An 11,665-nucleotide genomic window follows, 5' to 3' on the forward strand; every position below is an offset into this window, starting at 1 on the left:
CAACTGTGATCTTAAAGTAAAAGATATTCCCCTCTCTGCCCCTTATAAATATATTTTGACCTTTTTTTTTTTTTTTACCTCCCTTTCAGGGACAAATGAGTTCATGAACTTTATCAATAAACAACGTTGCTCCTATCTGGACTTTTGTTTTCCTTTCAAGAGTTTTTCTGAGACATCTGTAGTTAAATCTTCATTATTTTGGACATATACGTTTTGAACGATTCCTTTTTCCTAGCCCCTAATATGGAAAAGCAATTCCTACTCAGTCATGCTCATAAACATTTGCATAAAGTGAGTTGTATACTTGAATTGGGGCCTCCAACATATCCTGTTTGATATAGTAGACCTCATAAAAACAAAGACAAGACATATGCAATTTGTGCCTGTCTGGAAGTGAAGTGCTTCTTTGCTTCACTCATATAAGCATCACAGTCTGGCAAAGAGCAAAACATCTGGGCACGGCCTGCTTTTCAACCAGCCCTGACAGAAGAGGAATCCTTTTATAATTCAATTAAGTAGTAAGAGTGCGAAAACCATATCTGTAAAATATAAATAGTTTCTGAACAGTCCAAAATATTTTTGGCTTTGGTTGTTGATATGAAGTGCTATATGCAGATTCTGAATTTCTCTGTCTGTAGTGCAAACTCTGCCAAAGTTAAAATGTGAAGAGTGACCTGAGATTTTTTTTTTTTTTTTTTTTTTTTTTTAAATTAACAAGCAAGCCAGATATTCCTCGAAAAGGAAAAGGACATACAAAGTTGCCTTATTTTTTCCTAGCACATGGGTGCAGAAGCACTTAAACCAAGTTCAATGTATTTTTTCCATTAAAATCTCAGTTAAAATGTAAATACTTCTTAAGGTAACAGTTACTGTTCATGACTCTGGTCTCTCTACTGAGCATGATTTGAGGCCATATTAAATCTTACTCTCTTTTCTGGGTACAAACCTTTCTTATGATGAAAAACTGTTTAATAGTAAGGTGAAGAAAGCCCAGCAGCCAATTTCTTAGTGTTAGCAAAAACACCAGGACATCTGATATGAGTTTGGACAGCATCAGCCAGATGATTTTCAACATCTTAGGCAATTGGTGAGGGCTTTGCCTTGAGAAGTACCCACCTTCATTCAGAACTATCTTCTTATCCACTGCTGAAGAGTGTGGATGATCAAATAGGTTGGTAATGTCTGACAGAAGCTGAATTAATACATTGAACATCTCCCTGCAGTCCAGTCCAGTCCAAACTCCAGTGTTGGAGGAAGTGGCTCAGATGTGTCCCTGCTCATCAGCTCCTTTTCAGCCCCGAGGGGTCGGTCCCGTGCATGCCCTGGGAGGTACCAAACTCTCCATCTTCTCATTGCTGAGTCACCAGTGCCAAAATTCAGGTTAGCCCTTTCCAGGGAATATGGACCTAAACATATGAAAAAGGCAAATTCTGCCATTCTGCCTTACAGTAAAATCTGTGGTGGGGCAGAGAATTGAGCCTGGATCTCTGGAAATCAGCTTATATTGCTGGGCTTTCCTGCCTTTACACACAGAGAGGATCTTAGAAAATAAAATTTATAGTTTATACATTAAAAAAAAAAAAAAAAAAAATCTTGGGTTGTATTTCTTGTATGATGCAAGCAGTCCTCATGAGAAAACACTGAACTCTCATCATTAAGGATTAACTATGTAAATACAACCTATCAGAGAGGTTTAGTAAAGACAGTAGTGCTCTGTGGAGAACTGAATCATTTAGGTCAGGGGATTTTTTTTTTTCACTATTATTTTTAAAGGAGAAAAACAATTGCAAGGTGGCCAGCCAGAAAGCCTAGGGGAACCATTCATGCTCAAGGTGTTAGTACTAAAAGGCACAATAGGAAGCAGATGTGCAGAAAAACAAAATAAAACTGCAGGCAGGAAGGACTACCTCGGGCTACGACTGTTCCTACTGTTACTAGTTAATGAGAACTCCACAAGGAATTACTGATTTAATTACAGCTCACGGGCAACATGCTAGCTTATCCTCTTTAAATTATGCATTAGAAGCGTGCGTAGCAAATGTAGGTTTTTGCGTGGTTTGACAACTCACAAGGAGGAGGAGATCACTGATATCAAAAATATTCAGTGTGCAAGGGGCAGGCATTGTGCCAGCTGTCCAGACAAGAGCAAAATGCCATGTGGGAACATCTTCCATGATATCAAGTGGGAGTTGGATCTGTCTCAGAGGCTTGCCCTGTGCTGTAAGGTCAAGTGCTTGGGCTGAGTTAGGGTTGCCTTAATTAATTTCTCTGTCATATTTCAGCAAATATGGCAGGTTCTAGGTCTAGATACACTGAAATTATTATCAGATCTGGAAAAATGACTGAGTGAAATTTCAGGTCATTCCCAAGGTTATATGAATCAGCATTTTTTCCTAAAATAGGACTAAATCCATGGCTTTAGGCTGAAGAATGAAGGCTAAACCCAGGTTTCTAAGCTATTTTGGAGGCCATTTCCCTATTCAGATAACAAAATAATTTTACATTTTTAGTTTTCAAGAGTATTATAGGAAATGTAACCCAGAGATTTACCATGGTTTCTGTTCCTCTCACTGGCCTCATCTAAAAAAGGAGAAGGTAAAAGAATCAAAATAAGAGAAAGAGTCTGCTGATATTAAATGGTCTCCTGAATGCAAAAGATGCCGTTAGGAACATTAAAGGAAATTTATGTACAGCTCCTGTGTGTCAGGGCTCAAATTTTTCCAAAAACTTTATTGTTCAACTGGATGTGTCAGAAACTAAACTGAGTGCAATTCAATGCCAAGAAACTGATGGTAAAGAGCATCTAGCACCATATATCACCCAAAAATCATTCTGCAGGGGATAAAGATATGCAACGATTGGAAACAAAAAAGTAAGTTTCCCTATAAAAAGGGCTTAGGAAGCATTTTTCTGTTATTTCTTACAAAATTTCTTCTTAGTAAAAGATTATGGGCTCTCATTATGAATAAATATAAAGAGGAAAAAGGGGAATGTTAGATAGATTTTGATAGTGGGCAGTGTGTCACATCAGTAGCAAAGGGTTGGGCATGTACCTGGGCATGCACTCCTGGAAGCGAAGAGCGTTGATCCACAGATTTCTGTTAATTAGGGAATACCCATGCTGATGTATAAGATATTTGGGGTTTTTCCCCCACGTGCAGACAGATTTCAGAGCATGGCTGAGAGATTTCCGTGTCAGGATTATTCCGACATTTGTTCCACATGACATGGAAAAAGGCTAGGCTGGGAAAGCTGGAGGGAAGAAACATCCTTCCAGGCAGGAGGCATCTGGGGCATTGCAGAGGCTGCCTTCCCTGTGCTTTGCTTTGTTCCCTCAACATGAGAAGGAGGGGGGACATCTCAGACACACTCATCCCATTTGTCACCCTAATTCAATATTTGGTGCCTGGGTAATGTGCAAATCAAAGAGTCCCTTGGGTGTTTTTTGCACGTGTGCTGGGCTGGGTGGGGGAGCTGGCTGCTCTCCTGCCCTCCTACACATTCCACAAGCCCTAGACACGTGAGTGGTTTGTATAACTCTGTACATGCAGTATGGAGTCAGCTTTGGCAGCAACAAACAGGTTTTAGTTTGTCAGCAGCGTCATATTAATATATGTATGTGTGTAAATTTAGAAATATAAGTATATATTGGTGGTTTATGAAGCTGTCTCAGGTGATTGCAAAGTCCTCATTTCTTCTCACTGGTCACAGAATGGTTTGGGTTGGGTTTGAAGGAACCATTGGAGGTCAACTAGTCCAACATCACTGAAATGAGCAGGGGCGCCTTCAGCTAGACCAGATTGCTCTCACACAGGTCTTTTCATGCTGAACAAGCCCCAGATATTTTCTCAGGACCTCTGAATAAATGCATAGCAAAGGTATTGGAAAGCTGTAACTGAGCAGCTCGTTTCATAGAACACAATGTCACACTGGAAATAATCATAATTTTGGCCAACAGCAGCAGGTCAAAATGCCTTCCTGAGTTTGTTTTTTGTTGATGCTTTGAATTATGTTTATTTAGAAGAGGAAGGATCCTAAGTGATATTTCCATTGCCACATATTAGGCATTATAATCCACAAAAAACCACCTAGACAACCCGATTTTTGTCAGGTTTTCAAAACTCAAACAATAAACTGCTTTGTCTCTATAGGCGACAAGTGAAGAACTGAATCGGGATTTCTGTGTTGCTCTTAATTTAGTTTTGCAGATCCCTCTTGAAAACCAAAGTGAGCTCCAAAGGACAAAGTTCCCCAGACAGCTGATGCTCTCTGTGGGTGTTGAACTGTACAGTTCAGCCTGCTGTACTGAGTGGGATGATATTTATTTCTCCCTCTTCTTAAACTAACTAAATGAATTAGGGTTCAAACTGTATATTTGCCTCGAATTTCATCTAATTCCACTCTCATTGCAGCACAACATTTAAACATAAAATAAAATAGTAAACTCAATCTTTCCGAGTCTGTGGCTTGTTGACATTGAGCCCCACACAGTCCTTACACCGTCTGCTTGGGACGACATGGCGCTATTAGATCAACAATACCAGCTGGTTTTTTAATTCTCTTGGGAGCCAAATTTTAAATAAAGCTAAATATTAGGTCTGTGCTTAGATCTGTTCTATAAATATTGTCATTAATTTAGGAGACATTTGTTTTGAGGGCTTTTTACATTTAATTTTTATTGTTGATCTTTGCAATCTTGCATTTGTCATTACTTTTTAAGGTATTCATAATAAGTGTTTTGTTTAGCATACTTCTGTGGTGCATTATTTCTGTCATGATTCTAATCTGCTCCAGGGTTTTTTGCTTTTTCTCTGTAGTAGTTTTAATTACGGGGCCACATTCTATTTGTCATTGAGTGTCAGAAAGAGCAGGGTGCTGAGACTTGAAAGGATTTGGAATAATTTGCCTTGTTTTGGGTGTTTCAGTGATGTTTTTTGACCCCCTCACCCTGCCAAAATCACTTTCATCTGTGATCTGAAGTGTTATGAGCTCTCAAATGGACAGCAAGAATCATGTGATGATTTGGGTTGGGAGGGACACTAGGAATTGTTTAGTTCCAACCCCTTGCTATGGGCAGGGACACCTTCCACGAGACCAGGTTGCTCAGAACCCCATCCAACCTGCCCTTGAACATTCCCAGGTGTGGGGCATCTTCTCTAGGCAACCTGTGCCAGGGCTTCACCACCCTCACTGTGATGAACTTCTTCCTAATCCAACCTAAATCTGCTGTCTGTCAGTTTAAAGCCATTCTCCTTTGTCCTGCCACTCCAGACCCTTGTAAAAAGTCCCTCTCCAGCACTCCTATCACCCCTTCAGGTACTGGAGGGACTCTAAGGTTTCCCTGGAGCCTTCTCTTCTCCAGGATTAACACACCCAGCTCTCTCAGCCATGGTGTGGGTTCTCTCAGAAGCAGGCAGAGTCATTCAGTATGACGACACATGATGGAAGAAAAAAACCCATGAATACCTAAGACTAATGGTCATTTGCTAAAGGTAAATGGCTTTCATGCATGAAGATGCCGAGGGGTAATCAGCATTTACTACCAGCAGATGAGATATTTTCATAACACAGCTGCTAATGTATCCAGCATTATCTGTCCTTTAACACAATGCTCGCGCATTGTGCGTGGGTTTGTCTCGCACGCTGGCTGTATTTCTTTGGCCGAATTATATCAGGTCGTGCAGGCCCCAGAGAAACCATAGCAGTGCCTTCCTGCCATTGTGCACCAGGAAGAGATGGCTGAATGCCTGCAATTTCCCTCCCCCAGTTCTGGGATGCATTATTTTTAAACAGCCAGAGTAACAGGAACAGAGAGCTGCTCCTCCACAGCATAGGAGCAACTGCTGAGTTATGCGATGAACAGATCCCCTCTGCAGCCTCTTCAAGCTGGTACCAACACCTGCTTCACTAGTGCTGTAATCCAACATTATTATTGCTCTAAAAGTGGAAAAATAACCCTACCCTTATGTCAGAGAGATCTTCAAGACTGAAAATCTGTGGCCATATGCATTTAGACCCTTCTGTGACTGAAAATCAACCTGAAAATCAGAAGCAAAATTATTCAGCCCTTGCATCTCTTCACCTATATTTTGGTCCAGGACATGTGAAGAGATGAAGCTCTGGCTTCACATGCTACAGTGAGCTACTATTCCCCCAAAGCTCAAATACTCTCTGTCTGTACTGTTTCCTGGAAGATTAAGTTATCATTTTGGGTTGGAAGGTTGTAATTTGTGAGGCTTCACCAGAGATAACTGTTTTTTGTTTGTTTCTGCCTCCAATGGGAACATGGATAAGACTTAACCACAGAAAATAGTATAATTTCCAAAGTATTAGGGAGGATGAAGGACAGTAGCTTGAGAAGAGATGGTGATGTTCTAAGCCTGATATTCCCACCATTTATACCACAGTAAATCCACAGGAATTGTGATTTTCTCTCAAATGCAGAGAGACACACTATCTTTAAAAAACTATGAAATTGTGGGAGGAAAAATGTCAGGGAAAGGGCACCAAAAAAGAGATGTGAAGGGCTTTGTGTCAGAAAAAAGTCAAGAAATAAAGCCTGTGTGTTGGATGATTTGAATTGTCAAATATCTCAAATACCTCAGCTTACACCCATTGATTAAAAGTACACTCAGTATACCCCAAATACATGTGAGACTCATCTGGAATTAGTGATATGTTCCACTGCATAATGCAGTTATGGAAAGAACTTGATATCAGATTTTTGAGGCAAATTAGAAAAATAAGGGATTTTCTGCTGGTGATTTGACTGGCTGCCAAGTAATTCTTGAATATATGCAGTTTCACAGTCCAGATAGAGAAATAAGTTTATTGAATTAATTTTTCCTTGTTATGAAAAATAGAATTAAAAATAAATAGGTGTTTTATTGCATTTTGATATATAAAATCATGATTAAAATAAATGGAGGGAATTCTGAATACACGCCAATACAGAAAAATGCAGCTGACCACTTATGTGTCAGGAAACATTTTTTTCTCGTGCATGTTTTGGTTCCGTATTTTTTAAGCATTTGAAGTATAAAGAGGAATGAAATAGTGACAAAATTGTTCTAACCAGATTGCTCTGCAGAGGTATGCGCTAGAGAGAAGTTTTCCCACCATGTGGAGGGTGGTGAAAGCCTCTCAGACAGATACAGTGGGTCTCTGAGCAGGACCTGCACACTCCTGCCTTGGAAAAGCACTACCAACACTGTGGACGCTACAGAAAACAAATATCTTATGCTTATTTTTCTATTTGGGGTAAAAGCACATCATGTCCTGAACCTTTTGTTTCTCAATCTCCTTCAGTCACATCCTCCTGTTTGTCACGTTTGTAGAAAGAAGTTGCAAAGTGCTTTGGCAAAGATTCCTAGAAGTGCTGTTTTCAGATTTTAAAGGTCCCCTCTAGGAACACCCTTCTCCCCCTGACCTGCCTAGGGATTTTGAGGCTCCAGCCTTATACAGTCTTGTTTTTGTGATGTTTAAGTTTTGGAAAAAATAAGCAGAAAATATCTGTCTAATGAACTGCACCTGAGACTTAAAGACAACCCAGATTAGACATTGTAATTAAATCCTTAGCCTGAAAAATCCATGCTAAGCCTCTGAGCAGTATCAGCAGCAACAAGAAAAAGCTTTTCCTCCAGCACTTAAACTTGGGGAAGGCTTTTACTGGTGAGGCTTGAAGTGGGATTTAGCACTAAAAGTCAGAGCAAAAAGGGTGTCGTGAAGGTAGGTTGATAAATCAGACAGTTTATTCCAACTGTGTATTTGGCTCCAAATAAATTGTTAGTTTTACAGAGACATATTAAAATAATAAAAGTCAGTGAATCAGCAATCTTCACAGCAAACCAAGTTACAGAAAGTTCAACCCCCATAAGAAGGTCTCTTTCTCCAAACATTTGGACATCTTCTCTGTCTGTTGTGTCTTTTTGAGTTCCCCCTTTCTAATTCTGAGCAAATTACTGCATGGAGCTACTTCCATATGTCAGAGCCAGTGCTGAGCAGCAGCTGCAGCCAGGATACACCAGTACTGCACCAGCCTGATGCAGCCAGGGAAGAAGCAAGCTGCTGTCAAGAAGATCCTCTTCTCTGGCTGTTTGCAGAAAAAAAATCTTGAGTTTCTGAAAAATGCAATGCTCCCCTCCCTCTTACTCTCCCCCAAACAGCACAGTTTAACCACATAAATGGCTTTTCCTGTAGGAATTATCTCCATTCTGTTGTAGGAATTGTCTAACAGTAAGAGAGGAAAGTACAAAGGTGTCTGTCAGGCAGTGAACACTGGCAACATTAGCAGGCAGCACCCCTGGGTGTCTCAGCGTTCTGCTGGGGTTGAAAAGTGTGTTCAAACTGATGGTTATATCTTCTCCTGAGTAAGATTGTCCAAGGGAGAAAAAAAAAAAAAAAAAAAAAAAAATCCCCAGTGCTTTTTGTGCTTTGTAATACAGATATGTAGGTCTTGGGAGAAAAAGCTCTTAATTATAATTTGAAATTTGCTATGGATGTATTGGGAAAGTAAGAGACTATGTTCATAATCAGAATTCTTCTCCCACTATTTCCACCTTTTTTGGCTTATACATAATGGTTGGGTTCTGCTTTTGAAATGGAAGTAAAGAGTTGTGAGTAAAGTCGCACACATGGCACGTTAGTGGAAATAAAAAAAAACAAGCAGCTAATTTTAGAATAAAAATCATTGATGTCCCCTTTCACTCTGTTTTCAGCAGCTAATCACTTTTAATGAAAACATCTTTGATGGATAGGAGAAACTAGCTGGCAACTAAACTGGAGGAAGTTGACAGTGAATACATTAGCTGGGGAGAGTCATCTGTTCTGTAGCTCTTTAGCAAGGGACCATATATTTTAAATTTGTGTTACATCAGAGCTGGTAAAACTGTTGAACTGCTGAGTGTATTGAAGTCGACTCATGAACATTGCACACAGAGATATTTGTACATGTAAACCACACAGAAACATTATATTTAGTGTTTCAGTGACTTAAATCCATCTGTCATGACACATAGAAAGGAAGCTTAAATATGGCCTGTGTTTATAACAGTAAAACTATGTGTGTGTATGTGTTTACATGCATAAATTAAACAGAAAAAAAATGTAGGGATTATGACTGCTAAATCCAGGTATTATATTGGCTTATGGACCTGCAGACCATACATTTAAGAGAGACTGTGTGGGATTATTTTTAATACATGTTTCTGAAGTCAACTAAAACCATAGTTATGACAGTGGGTTTTCTCACAAGAACTGACTTGTCATGCTCCTGACATATTTCTGTTGCCAGATAATGCACAAGCCTTATCTAGATCTTCTCCTTCTCACATTTCATTTTTCAACCCAAAAATAATCGATTCTGAATGAATGTTAGCTATGGTTTTTAGTTACGATTAATGAATGAAGAGGAGGGGGGAGAAACCAAGTGCTGCTTTTTCATAATTTCTTCCTGTATTTAAATTTTAGGAGAAAATCAATACATTGTCTTGTTAGATACAGGTGAAGAAAAGTCAGTGTTGGATTCTCCTGAAAAGAGAAAGATTTGTTGCAGGTTTCCTTGCAGTATACTACTTTGCAGAAGTTTTCATGTGTGATAAGAGGACAGATGATGCTCAGACTCAGCTGTAACACATGAAACAGAAGAAGTCCCTGTTTCAGTTAAATAAAATTGTTTGTGTATCATGGTGAGCCAGGTGACTGAGTTCTCATGATGTCATTTAATTTAAAGTATAATTGGTGGAGGTATACCATAAGAAAAGCTGTTTAGAAGAAGGTACCTGGTGCAATGATACATAAGACTCTTCAGCTAATGAAAAAGCTATTAAAAGCTGATGATCACTTCTTTTCCAAGCAGCCCTAAACCTCGCGCCAGCAGCAACAGAGAGACCAGCCATCCCCAAAGAATTCCCTGACCCGCATTATTAATCAGAGCCATAATATTGAAATAAACCTGCATTTGGAGATCTGCCAGCCACACCAGAGCCCATCTCTGTGGCTGTGTCAATGCAGCACTAGGGCTGCAAATGCCAGATGGGCACGAAGCAAACAGCAAGCAGTCAGGGAGGTGTGATGGCTGGCCAGTCCTCTCCTGGAGGATTCTATGTGTATTCAATATGCTACAGAGCCAAGGGATTCATCTTGAGATATTTTTGGCCTTGCAGTGATGAGTGGATGCAGTAGGGAAAAGATGAGTGGGAAAAAAACCAGAGCAATTAAAGTCATGAAATATGACTTCAATTGTCCAGCCTACACCTTCCCCCAAATAAATAAAACTAACTTCCGAATCAGAGATGGGAGCCAAGAAGTTGTGGAGAGGGTAAAAAAAAAAAAAAGGAAAAAATCATCCCTTCCATTGGGGCATAGAATTTATATCCATAATCTCTGAGGAAACCAAATAAGAGAAGGATGCATTTTTCATCCCTCTCCCACCCTGAGAACTGCAATTGTGGTAGAGGTTCCTAGCTACTTTCACGTGGGAACGGAGAGCGAGTTCCACCAATGAGTGAGGAGCCTTGTCTTCAGTATTCCTTGAGGGACAGAAAAGATGGAACCAGTAAAGCCCCATCAGGTTTCTTTATTTCGGTTGGAATGTGGGAAACTGAGCTTTTAGGTATTGTGAAATCTCAGCTCCTTCTACCCAATGAACTTAGAGGAATTTATTGCAAGAAGAGATGATATTGAGGTTCAGTTTTATTTGTATTCAAAGATCTGGTTTTGAACTTGGCAGGACAAATTTTTTGCAGGGTTTGGCTGTTCTTGCAGAACCTAATCCAAAGCCCATTGAAGTCAGGATAAATCTCTCCCTAGACTCCAGTGAATTCTGGGTCAGACCCCTACAGTAACATTGATTCTGATGGTTGCAGAGGTTGAGATTTTATTACTGCAATCAACATAAAATATGTCTGGCTTTCATTTTAGATATTTCCCTCTTTCTTTTGCATAAAGTTCAAGAAATAATAATATTTACTTTTTCTGGAGAAAATATTTATTTATCACTATAAAAATTATGAAGTATAATTATTATTATATGAAGTTGCAGGGAATTCCATGAAAAAATTGTACTCAAAGTTCTGTACATTCCTCTTGCTTAATTTCCTCCTGTCTTCTGATGTTTATTCCATTTTTACATTACAAGACATACAGTTTTTAATTCCTTTTCCAGACAAAGATTTTCCCCCAGAAAAGAGACGAACATAAGCAGACACTACAACAGACTTCATCCAGGCTGGAACCCTAATTCTGCATATGATTCTAGCTATACTTTCACTGACATTAATGTTGGTGAATTTTGCACTCAATACATGGGTATCATTGAATATAAATTAGGGTCTGCTGAGCTATTTTGAGGCCATTGTAGAGTTTACACCATGACAATGAGCACAAGCAGGTGGTCCTTCCCTCATAGGAGGTCTGCAACAATAACAGGAGTTTTTTTGCTCTTTATGGACACATTTATTTTTAAGGAGCTTTGTTAAGTTCCAACAACTTATGGATTAACTTTTAAATATTTTTATTTAAGTTGATCTCAAAACCAAAAAAAAGTTAATAGTCTTTTTTTCCTCTTTTGCATCTTTTTTTAAATTCCTGTATTTGACAATTGAATATCAAGCCAGAATTCTACTACAAAATTATTCTTTAAAAAAAAAAAAAAAAAAATCATTTT

The sequence above is a fragment of the Hirundo rustica genome, chromosome 5 (genome assembly GCF_015227805.2).
Source record: "Hirundo rustica isolate bHirRus1 chromosome 5, bHirRus1.pri.v3, whole genome shotgun sequence".
NCBI lineage: Eukaryota > Metazoa > Chordata > Aves > Passeriformes > Hirundinidae > Hirundo > Hirundo rustica.